Raw genomic sequence first — 13643 nt, 5'->3', positions numbered from 1 at the left:
AATTGATGCATGAAAGAAATGAAAATGACATGAAGGGTTAATGGTATCTTCTATTAATGGTTACTTTTTAGGCATATGATGATTTTGAATAGTTAAAAAGTGTCTTTTTGTCTGTCTAAACCCAGTTCCATATGGTGGGTCAGGCTGATACAGTCTTCCATTTTTGCTAAGATGCATCAGTAACTTATGTATAGAGTGTTAAAACAAAACTTTGGCTACTACTCCTATACGAGTCCTTTATAATAAGTTTTTTGTATTCATGAAGTTGATTAATTGAAACAAGTCATTATTCACATTTCCTTTACAGACAAAACATACACATTGTATCCTATCCTTATTCATTCTTCTGTTCTTCTACATTTTTTTATTATTATACTTTGTTGCTGTCTCCCGTGTCAGCGATGTAGTGCAAGGAAACAGATGAAAGAATGGATCAACCCACCCACATACACATGTAAATACATACATGTTCGCACATGCACATATACATACCTATACATTTCAATGTATACATATATATACATACACACACATATACACATGTGCAGAATTCATACTTGCTGCCTTTATTCATTCCTGTCGCTACCCTGCCACACATGAAATGACGACCCTCTCCCCCCGCATGCACGTGAGGTAGCACTAGGAAAAGACAACAAAGGCCACATTCATTTACACTCAGTCTCTAGCTGTCTTGTATAATGCACTGAAACCACAGCTCCCTTTCCACATCCAGGCCCCACAATACTTTCCATGGTTTACCCCAGATGCTTCACATGGCCTGGTTCAATCCACTGACAGCATGTTGACCCCAGTATACCACATCATTCCAATTCACTCTATTCCTTGCATGTCTTTCACCCTCCTACATGTCCAGGCCCTGATCACTTAAAATCTTTTTCACTCTATCTTTCCACCTCCAAATTGGTCTCCCACTTCTCCTTGTTCTCTCCACCTCTGACACATATATCATCTTTATCAATCTTTCCTCAGTCATTCTCTCCATGTGACCAAACCATTTCAAAACACCCTCTTCTGCTCTCTCAACCACACTCTCTTTATTACCACACATCTCTGTTACCTTTTCATTACTTACTCGATCAAACCACCTCACACCATAGGTTGTCCTCAAATATCTCATTTCCAACACATCCACCTTCCTCCGCACAACTCTCTGTATAGCCCATACGTTGTAACCATATGATATTGTTGGAATTTTGCTTTCTGAGATAATGTTCTCACCTTCCACACATTTTTCAATGCTCCCAGAACTTTCGCCCCATCCCCCACCCTGTGACTCGCTTCCGCTTCCATGGTTCCATCCACTGCCAAATCCACTTTCAGATATCTAAAACACTTCACTTCCTCCAGTTTTTCTCAATTCAAACTTACCTCCCAACTGACTTGTCCCTCACCCCTACTGAACCTAATATCCGTGCTCTTGTTCACATTTACTCTCAGCTTTCTTCTTTCACACACTTAACCAAACTCGGTCACCAACTTCCGAATCAACCACCAGTGCTGTATCATCAGCGAACAACAACTGACTCACTTCCCAAGCTCTCTCATCCACGACAGACTGCATACTTCCCCTTCTCTCCAAAACCCTTGCATTTACCTCCCTAACAACCCCATCCATAGAAAAATTAAACAACCATGGAGACATCACGCACCCCTGCCGCAAATCGACATTCACTGAGAACCAATCACTTTCCTCTCTTCCAACTCGCGTACATGCCTTACATCCTCGATAAAAATGTTTCACTACTTCTAGCAACTTGCTCCATATATATTCTTAATACCTTCCACAGAACATCTCTATCAACTCTATCATATGTCTTCTCCAAATTCATAAATGCTACATACAAATCAATTTGTTTTTCCAAATATTTCTCACTCATTCTTCAAAGCAAACACCTGATCCACATATCCTCTACCACTTCTGAACCCACACTGCTCTTCCCCAATCTGATACTCTGTACATGCCTTCACCCTCTCAATCAATACCCTCCCATATAATTTCCCAGGAATACTCAACAAATTTATACCTCTGTAATTTGAGCACTCACTTTTATCCCCCTTTGCCTTTGTACAATGGCATTATGCATGCATTTTGCCAATCCTCAGGCACCTCACCATGAGTCATTTTTTTTTTTTTTTTTTTTTTGCTTTGTCGCTGTCTCCCGCGTTTACGAGGTAGCGCAAGGAAACAGACGAAAGAAATGGCCCAACCCACCCCCATACACATGTATATACATACGTCCACACACGCAAATATACATACCTACACAGCTTTACATGGTTTACCCCAGACGCTTCACATGCCTTGATTCAATCCACTAACAGCACGTCAACCCCGGTATACCACATCGCTCCAATTCACTCTATTCCTTGCCCTCCTTTCACCCTCCTGCATGTTCAGGCCCCGATCACACAAAATCTTTTTCACTCCATCTTTCCACCTCCAATTTGGTCTCCCTCTTCTCCTCGTTCCCTCCACCTCCGACACATATATCCTCTTGGTCAATCTTTCCTCACTCATTCTCTCCATGTGCCCAAACCATTTCAAAACACCCTCTTCTGCTCTCTCAACCACGCTCTTTTTATTTCCACACATCTCTCTTACCCTTACGTTACTTACTCGATCAAACCACCTCACACCACACATTGTCCTCAAACATCTCATTTCCAGCACATCCATCCTCCTGCGCACAACTCTATCCATAGCCCACGCCTCGCAACCATACAACATTGTTGGAACCACTATTCCTTCAAACATACCCATTTTTGCTTTCCGAGATAATGTTCTCGACTTCCACACATTCTTCAAGGCTCCCAGAATTTTCGCTCCCTCCCCCACCCTATGATCCACTTCCGCTTCCATGGTTCCATCCGCTGCCAGATCCACTCCCAGATATCTAAAACACTTCACTTCCTCCAGTTTTTATCCATTCAAACTCACCTCCCAATTGACTTGACCCTCAACCCTACTGTACCTAATAACCTTGCCCTTATTCACATTTACTCTTAACTTTCTTCTTTCTCACACTTTACCAAACTCAGTCACCAGCTTCTGCAGTTTCTCACATGAATCAGCCACCAGCGCTGTATCATCAGCGAACAACAACTGACTCACTTCCCAAGCTCTCTCATCCCCAACAGACTTCATACTTGCCCCTCTTTCCAAAACTCTCGCATTCACCTCCCTAACAACCCCATCCATAAACAAATTAAACAACCATGGAGACATCACACACCCCTGCCTTAAACCTACACTCACTGAGAACCAATCACTTTCCTCTCTTCCTACACGTACACATGCCTTACATCCTCGATAAAAACTTTTCACTGCTTCTAACAACTTGCCTCCCACACCATATATTCTTAATACCTTCCACAGAGCATCTCTATCAACTCTATCATATGCCTTCTCCAGATCCATAAATGCTACATACAAATCCATTTGCTTTTCTAAGTCATACATATGTTAAATATCCTTTCTAACCAGTCAACAACATAGTCACCCCCTTTTAAATGAATTCCACTGCAATACCATCCAAACCTGCTGCCTTGCCGGCTTTCATCTTCTGCAAGGCTTTTACTACCTCTTCTCTGTTTACCAAATCATTCTCCCTAACCCTCTCACTTCGCACACCACCTTGTCCAAAACACCCTATATGTGCCACTCTTATCATCTAACACATTCTATATCTGCCACTCTATCATCTAACACATTCAACAAACTTCAAAATAATCACTCCCTCTCCTTCTCACATCACCACTACTTGTTATCACCTCCCCCATTAGCCCCCTTCACCAATGTTCCCATTTGTTCTCTTGTCCTATGCACTTTATTTACCCTCTTCCAAAACATCTTTTTATTCTCCCTAAAATTTAATGATACTCTCTCACCCCAACTCTCATTTGCACTCTTTTTCACCTCTTGCACTTTTCTCTCAACCTCTTGCCTCTTTTTTTTTTTTTTTATACATCTTTCTCTCAACCTCGCGCCTCTTTTTTTATACATCTCCCAGTCATTTCCACTATTTCTCTGCAAAACTCGTCCAAATGTCTCTCCCTTCTGTTTCACTAATAATCTTACTTCTTCATCCCACCACTCGCTACCCTTTCTAATCTGCCCACCTCCCACGCTTCTCATGCGACAAGCATCTTTTGCACAAGCCATGACTGCTTCCCTAAATACATCCCATTCTCCTTATGTCCTTTGCTCTCACCTTTTTCCATTCTGCACTTAGTCTCTCCTGGTACTTCCTCTGATAAGTCTCCTTCCCAAGCTCACTTACTTTCACCACTCTCTTCACCCCAACATTCTTTTCTTTTCTGAAAACCTCTACAAATCTTCACCTTTGCCACCACAAGATAATGATCAGACATCCCTCCAGTTGCACCTCTCAGCACATTAACATCCAGAAGTCTCTCTTTCGCATGCCTATCAATTAACACGTAATCCAATAACCCTCTCTTGCCATCTCTCCTACTTAGATACATATACTTATGTATATCTCTCTTTTTAACCGAGGTATTCCCAACCACCACTCTTTTTTTCAGCACACAAATCTACAAGCCATTTCCATTTACAACAATGAACACCCTGTGTACTCCAATTATTCCCTAAAGTGCGACATTACTCACCCTTGCATTCAAATCGCCCATCATTATGACCCGGTCTCGTGCATCAAAACTACTAACACTCTCATCATATATATTATTTTTTTTTTATTATACTTTGTCGCTGTCTCCCGCGTTTGCGAGGTAGCGCAAGGAAACAGACGAAAGAAATGGCCCAACCCCCCCCATACACATGTATATACATACGTCCACACACGCAAATATACATACCTACACAGCTTTCCATGGTTTACCCCAGACGCTTCACATGCCTTGATTCAATCCACTGACAGCACGTCAACCCCGGTATACCACATCGCTCCAATTCACTCTATTCCTTGCCCTCCTTTCACCCTCCTGCATGTTCAGGCCCCGATCACACAAAATCTTTTTCACTCCATCTTTCCACCTCCAATTTGGTCTCCCTCTTCTCCTCGTTCCCTCCACCTCCGACACATATATCCTCTTGGTCAATCTTTCCTCACTCATTCTCTCCATGTGCCCAAACCACTTCAAAACACCCTCTTCTGCTCTCTCAACCACGCTCTTTTTATTTCCACACATCTCTCTTACCCTTACGTTACTCACTCGATCAAACCACCTGACACCACACATTGTCCTCAAACATCTCATTTCCAGCACATCCATCCTCCTGCACACAACTCTATCCATAGCCCACGCCTCGCAACCATACAACATTGTTGAAACCACTATTCCTTCAAACATACCCATTTTTGCTTTCCGAGATAATGTTCTCGACTTCCACACATTCTTCAAGGCTCCCAGAATTTTCGCCCCCTCCCCCACCCTATGATCCACTTCCGCTTCCATGGTTCCATCCGCTGCCAGATCCACTCCCAGATATCTAAAACACTTCACTTCCTCCAGTTTTTCTCCATTCAAACTCACCTCACCTTCCCAAGCTCACTTACTCTCACCACCATATATATATATATATATATATATATATATATATATATATATGTATATTCCCTGGGGATAGGGGAGAAAGAATACTTCCCACGTATTCCCTGCGTGTCGTAGAAGGCGACTAAAAGGGGAGGGAGCGGGGGGCTGGAAATCCTCCCCTCTCGTTTTTTTTTTTTTTTTTTTTTTTTTTTTCTCCAAAAGAAGGAACAGAGAAGAGGGCCAGGTGAGGATATTCCCTCAAAGGCTCAGTCCTCTGTTCTTAACGCTACCTCGCTATCACGGGAAATGGCGAATAGTATGAAAAAAAATATATATATATATATATATATATATATATATATATATATATATATATATATATATATATATATATATATATATATTTTTTTTTATACTTTGTCGCTGTCTCCCGCGTTTGCGAGGTAGCGCAAGGAAACAGACGAAAGAAATGGCCCAACCCCCCCCCCCCCATACACATGTATATACATACGTCCACACACGCAAGTATACATACCTACACAGCTTTCCATGGTTTACCCCAGACGCTTCACATGCCTTGATTCAATCCACTGACAGCACGTCAGCCCTGGTATACCACATCGCTCCAATTCACTCTGTTCCTTGCCCTCCTTTAACCCTCCTTCATGTTCAGGCCCCGATCACACAAAATCTTTTTCACTCCATCTTTCCACCTCCAATTTGGTCTCCCTCTTCTCCTTGTTCCCTCCACCTCCGACACATATATCCTCTTGGTCAATCTTTCCTCACTCATCCTCTCCATGTGCCCAAACCACTTCAAAACACCCTCTTCTGCTCTCTCAACCACGCTCTTTTTATTTCCACACATCTCTCTTACCCTTACGTTACTCACTCGATCAAACCACCTCACACCACACATTGTCCTCAAACATCTCATTTCCAGCACATCCATCCTCCTGCGCACAACTCTATCCATAGCCCACGCCTCGCAACCATACAACATTGTTGGAACCACTATTCCCTCAAACATACCCATTTTTGCTTTCCGAGAATGTTTTTTTTTTTTTTTTTTTTCATACTATCCGCCATTTCCCACGACAGCGAGGTAGCGTTAAGAACAGACGGACTGGGCCTTTGAGGAAATATCCTCACCTGGCCCTCTTCTCTGTTCCTTCTTTTGGAAAATTAAAAAAAAGATAAAAAGACGAGAGTGGAGGATCTCCAGCCCCCCGCTCCCTTCCCTTTTAGTCGCCTTCTACGACACGCAGGGAATACGTGGGAAGTATTCTTTCTCCCCTATCCCCAGGGATATATATATATATATATATATATATATATATATATATATATATATATATATATATATATATAGCAGGTTTGGATGGTATTGCAGTGGAATCTATTAAAAAAGGGGGTGACTGTATTGTTGACTGGTTGGTAAGGTTATTTAACGTATGTATGACTCATAGTGAGGTGCCTGAGGATTGGTGGAATGCGTGCATAGTGCCATTGTACAAAGGCTAAGGGGATAAGAGTGAGTGCTCAAATTACAGAGGTATAAGTTTGTTGAGTATTCCTGGTACATTATATGGAATGGTATTGATTGAGAGGGTGAAGGCATGTACAGAGCATCAGATTGGCGAAGAGCAGTGTGGTTTCAGAAGTGGTAGAGGATGTGTGGATCAGGTGTTTGCTTTGAAGAATGTGAGAAATACTTAGAAAAGCAAATGGATTTATATGTAGCATTTATGGATCTGGAGAAAGCATATGATAGAGTTGATAGAGATTCTCTGTGGAAGGTATTAAGAATATATGGTGTGGGAGGCAAGTTGTTAGAAGCAGTGAAAAGTTTTTATCGAGTTTGTAAGGCATGTGTACGTGTAGGAAGATAGGAAAGTGATTGGTTCTCAGTGAATGTAGGTTTGCGGCAGGGGTGTGTGATGTCTCCATGGTTGTTTAATTTGTTTATGGATGGGGTTGTTAGGGAGGTGAATGCAAGAGTTTTGGAAAGAGGGGCAAGTATGAAGTCTGTTGTGGATGAGAGTGCTTGGGAAGTGAGTCAGCTGTTGTTTGCTGATGATACAGCGCTGGTGGCTGATTCATGTGAGAAACTGCTGAAGCTTGTGACTGAGTTTGGTAAAGTGTGTGAAAGAAGAAAGTTAAGAGTAAATGTGAATATCACAGATGGTGATATGCACTCCCTCCCAGATTCCCTAATTGAGACAAGTCGACCAGTGAAGTTGAAGGACTTTGCAGCACACTATATGTTTATGGCTGCTGATTCAGAATATCACTTCTCTGAAGAGTATGAAGCACTCAAGCATGTTGGACATGATCTCCAGCGCACTGCTGCTGATTTGCCAGTCAATCGACCAAAAAATCGTTTCACCAATATTCTTCCGTATGACCATTCTCGAGTTAAACTGCAGCCCACTGATGATGAGGAAGGCACCGATTACATCAATGCGAACTACGTACTGGGATATAATTCTCCGAGGGAATTTGTTGTGACGTAGGGTCCTCTTCCTTCAACACGGGATGACTTTTGGAGAATGTGCTGGGAAAGTAACTCTCGTGCTATAGTCATGCTTACACGATGCATTGAAAAGGGACGTGAAAAATGTGACCACTATTGGCCATATGATACTCAGCCTGTGTAATATGGAGATATCCAGGTGACCATTCTTAATGAAAGCCATTTCCCAGATTGGAACGTAACTGAGTTTCGAGTCTGCAAAGGAGAGATTTGTCGCATTATACAGCATTTCCACTTCACAACTTGGCCAGACTTTGGTGTTCCTGATCCTCCGCAAACTCTTGTTAGATTTGTCCGATCATTCTGAGAACGAGTTGGGCCAGATCAAAAACCAATTGTGCACTGCAGTGCTGGTGTGGGTCGGTCTGGGACTTTCATTTCCTTGGACCGTATTTTATTCAGCATCCGTACCTGTGATTATGTAGATATATTTGGTATCGTATACGAAATGCGACGACGAGTGTGGATGGTACAAACCGAACAACAGTATATTTGCATCCACCAGTGCCTTCTGGCTGTCTTAGAAGGAAGAGAAAATGAACACTCTGTAACAGAGATTCATGACAATCAAGGATTTGAAGATGATGAGGGAATAGCTGAATCAGGTATGTGACAGGAGGCCTATGGGCTGCAGCCACTTCCAGCCTATTCAGATTTGAAGTAACAAGCACATTGTACTTGTTAAACAGCTCTTATAGAAATCTTTATGTGCAGGACCTTGTGAATTTTTTTGAGAACATTGAAAATAATATATGGTATTCATAATTATTTGGAAATGGAAGGATTAGGATATCAGTTTGTGAATATTTTACTCATAAAAACTGTATATATATATATATATATATATATATATATATATATATATATTATCCCTGGGGATAGGGAAGAAAGAATACTTCCCACGTATTCCCTGCGTGTCGTAGAAGGCGACTAAAAGGGGAGGGAGTGGGTGGCTGGAAATCCTCCCCTCTCGTTTTTTTTTTGATTTTCCAAAAGAAGGAACAGAGAAGGGGGCCAGGTGAGGATTTTCCCTCTAAGGCCCAGTCCTCTGTTCTTAACGCTACCTCGCAAACGCGGGAAATGGCGAATAGTATAAAAAAAAAAAAAAAAAATATATATATATATATATATATATATATATATATATATATATATATATATATATATATTTCTTTTTTTTTTTTTTTTTTGCTTTGTCGCTGTCTCCCGCGTTTGCGAGGTAGCGCAAGGAAACAGATGAAAGAAATGGCCCAACCCACCCCCATACACATGTATATACATACGTCCACACACGCAAATATACATACCTACACAGCTTTCCATGGTTTACCCCAGACGCTTCACATGCCTTGATTCAATCCACTGACAGCACGTCAACCCCGGTATAACACATCACTCCAATTCACTCTATTCCTTGCCCTCCTTTCACCCTCCTGCATGTTCAGGCCCCGATCACACAAAATCTTTTTCACTCCATCTTTCCACCTCCAATTTGGTCTCCCTCTTCTCCTCGTTCCCTCCACCTCCGACACATATATCCTCTTGGTCAATCTTTCCTCACTCATTCTCTCCATGTGACCAAACCATTTCAAAACACCCTCTTCTGCTCTCTCAACCACGCTCTTTTTATTTCCACACATCTCTCTTACCCTTACGTTACTTACTCGATCAAACCACCTCACACCACACATTGTCCTCAAACATCTCATTTCCAGCACATCCATCCTCCTGCGCACAACTCTATCCATAGTCCACGCCTCGCAACCATACAACATTGTTGGAACCACTATTCCTTCAAACATACCCATTTTTGCTTTCCGAGATAATGTTCTCGACTTCCACACATTCTTCAAGGCTCCCAGAATTTTCGCCCCCTCCCCCACCCTATGATCCACTTCCGCTTCCATGTTTCCATCCGCTGCCAGATCCACTCCCAGATATCTAAAACACTTCACTTCCTCCAGTTTTTCTCCATTCAAACTCACCTCCCAATTGACTTGACCCTCAACCTTACTGTACCTAATAACCTTGCTCTTATTCACATTTACTCTTAACTTTCTTCTTCCACACACTTTACCAAACTCAGTCACCAGCTTCTGCAGTTTCTCACATGAATCAGCCACCAGTGCTGTATCATCAGCGAACAACAACTGACTCACTTCCCAAGCTCTCTCATCCCCAACAGACTTCATACTTGCCCCTCTTTCCAAAACTCTTGCATTTACCTCCCTAACAACCCCATCCATAAACAAATTAAACAACCATGGAGACATCACACACCCCTGCCGCAAACCTACATTCACTGAGAACCAATCACTTTCCTCTCTTCCTACACGTACACATGCCTTACATCCTCGATAAAAACTTTTCACTGCTTCTAACAACTTGCCTCCCACACCATATATTCTTAATACCTTCCACAGAGCATCTCTATCAACTCTATCATATGCCTTCTCCAGATCCATAAATGCTACATACAAATCCATTAGCTTTTCTAAGTATTTCTCACATACATTCTTCAAAGCAAACACCTGATCCACACATCCTCTACCACTTCTGAAACCACACTGCTCTTCCCCAATCTGATGCTCTGTACATGCCTTCACCCTCTCAATCAATACCCTCCCATATAATTTACAAGGAATACCCAACAAACTTATACCTCTGTAATTTGAGCACTCACTCTTATCCCCTTTGCCTTTGTACAATGGCACTATGCACGCATTCCGCCAATCCTCAGGCACCTCACCATGAGTCATACATACATTAAATAACCTTACCAACCAGTCAACAATACAGTCACCCCCTTTTTTAATAAATTCCACTGCAATACCATCCAAACCTGCTGCCTTGCCGGCTTTCATCTTCCGCAAAGCTTTTACTACCTCTTCTCCATTTACCAAATCATTTTCCCTAACCCTCTCACTCTGCATACCACCTCGACCAATACACCCTATATCTGCCACTCTATCATCAAACACATTCAACAAACCTTCAAAATACTCACTCCATCTCCTTCTCACATCACCACTACTTGTTATCTCCTCCCCATTGGCCCTTCACTGAAGTTCCTATTTGCTCCCTTGTCTTACGCACTTTATTTACCTCCTTTCAGAACATCTTTTTATTCTCCCTAAAATTTACTGATAGTCTCTCACCCCAACTCTCATTTGCCCTCTTTTTCACATCTTGCACCTTTCTCTACACCTCCTGTCTCTTTCTTTTATACATCTCCCACTCAATTGCATTTTTTCCCTGCAAAAATCGTCCAAATGCCTCTCTCTTCTCTTTCACTAATAATCTTACTCCTTCATCCCACCACTCACTACCCTTTCTAATGAACCCACCTCCCACTCTTCTCATGCCACAAGCATCTTTAGCACAATCCATCACTGATTCCCTAAATACATCCCATTCCTCCCCCCCCACTCCCCTTACTTCCATTGTTCTCACCTTTTTCCATTCTGTGCTCAGTCCCTCCTGGTACTTCCTCACACAAGTCTTCTTCCCAAGCTCACTTACTCTCACCACCCTCTTCACCCCAACATTCACTATTCTTTTCTGAAAACCCATACAAATCTTCACCTTAGTCTCCAGAAGATAATGATCAGACATCCCTCCAGTTGCACCTCTCAGCACATTAACATCCAAAAGTCTCTCTTTCGCGCGCCTGTCAATTACCACGTAATCCAATAATGTTCTCTGGCCATCTCTCCTACTTACATACGTATACTTATGTATATCTCGCTTTTTAAACCAGGTATTCCCAATCACCAGTTCTTTTTCAGCACATAAATCTACAAGCTCTTCACCATTTCCATTTACAACACTGAACACCCCATGTATACCAATTATTCCCTCAACTGCCACATTACTCACCTTTGCATTCAAATCACCCATCACTATGACCCGGTCTCGTGCATCAAAACCACTAACACACTCATTCAGCTGCTCCCAAAACACTTGCCTCTCATGATCTTTCTTCTCATGCCCAGGTGCATATACAACAATAATCACCCATCTCTCTCCATCAACTTTCAGTTTTACCCATATTAATCGAGAATTTACTTTCTTAAATTCTATCACATACTCCCACCACTCCTGTTTCAGGAGTATTGCTACTCCTTCCCTTGCTCTTGTCCTCTCACTAACCCCTGACTTTACTCCCAAGACATTCCCAAACCACTCTTCCACTTTACCCTTAAGCTTCGTTTCACTCAGAGCCAAAACATCCAGGTTCCTTCCCTTAATCATATATATATATATATATATATATATATATATATATATATATATATACTTAGAAAAGCAAATGGATTTGTATGTAGCATTTATGGATCTGGAGAAGGCATATGATAGAGTTGATAGAGATGCTCTGTGGAAGGTATTAAGAATATATGGTGTGGGAGGAAAGTTGTTAGAAGCAGTGAAAAGTTTTTATCGAGGATGTAAGGCATGTGTACGTGTAGGAAGAGAGGAAAGTGATTGGTTCTCAGTGAATGTAGGTTTGCTACAGGGGTGTGTGATGTCTCCATGGTTGTTTAATTTGTTTATGGATGGGGTTGTTAGGGAGGTAAATGCAAGAGTTTTGGAAAGAGGGGCAAGTATGAAGTCTGTTGGGGATGAGAGAGCTTGGGAAGTGAGTCAGTTGTTGTTCACTGATGATACAGCGCTGGTGGCTGATTCATGTGAGAAACTGCAGAAGCTGGTGACTGAGTTTGGTAAAGTGTGTGGAAGAAGAAAGTTAAGAGTAAATGTGAATAAGAGCAAGGTTATTAGGTACAGTAAGGTTGAGGGTCAAGTCAATTGGGAGGTGAGTTTGAATGGAGAAAAACTGGAGGAAGTGAAGTGTTTTAGATATCTGGGAGTGGATCTGGCAGCGGATGGAACCATGGAAGCGGAAGTGGATCATAGGGTGGGGGAGGGGGCGAAAATTCTGGGGGCCTTGAAGAATGTGTGGAAGTCGAGAACATTATCTCGGAAAGCAAAAATGGGTATGTTTGAAGGAATAGTGGTTCCAACAATGTTGTATGGTTGCGAGGTGTGGGCTATGGATAGAGTAGTGCGCAGGAGGATGGATGTGCTGGAAATGAGATGTTTGAGGACAATGTGTGGTGTGAGGTGGTTTGATCGAGTGAGTAACGTAAGGGTAAGAGAGATGTGTGGAAATAAAAAGAGCGTGGTTGAGAGAGCAGAAGAGGGTGTTTTGAAGTGGTTTGGGCACATGGAGAGAATGAGTGAGGAAATATTGACCAAGAGGATATATGTGTCGGAGGTGGAGGGAACGAGGAGAAGAGGGATACCAAATTGGAGGTGGAAAGATGGAGTGAAAAAGATTTTGTGTGATCGGGGCCTGAACATGCAGGAGGGTGAGAGGAGGGCAAGGAATAGAGTGAATTGGAGCGATGTGGTATACCGGGGTTGACGTGCTGTCTGTGGATTTTATCAAGGCATGTGAAGCGTCTGGGGTAAACCATGGAAAGCTGTGTAGGTGTGTATATTTGCGTGTGTGGACATATGTATATACATGTGTATGGGGGTGGGTTGGGCCATTTCTATCGTCTGTTTCCTT

The 13643-nt window shown here is 42.3% G+C and overlaps 1 protein-coding gene and 1 pseudogene across 1 annotated transcript in view; both read left to right on the top strand.

Moving 5' to 3' along the window:
* LOC139750933 (kinesin heavy chain-like) overlaps positions 1-13643 on the top strand; it is a 442650-nt gene that overhangs the window by 136090 nt on the left and 292917 nt on the right. The window lies entirely within an intron of this gene.
* On the top strand, positions 6889-8887 carry LOC139750688 (tyrosine-protein phosphatase 10D-like; annotated as a pseudogene).

This window comes from Panulirus ornatus, chromosome 10, assembly GCF_036320965.1.
Source record: "Panulirus ornatus isolate Po-2019 chromosome 10, ASM3632096v1, whole genome shotgun sequence".
In the NCBI taxonomy this organism is placed as follows: Eukaryota; Metazoa; Arthropoda; class Malacostraca; order Decapoda; family Palinuridae; genus Panulirus; species Panulirus ornatus.
Note: the sequence above shows the minus strand (reverse complement) of the source record. Positions and strands in the feature narration are given on the sequence as shown.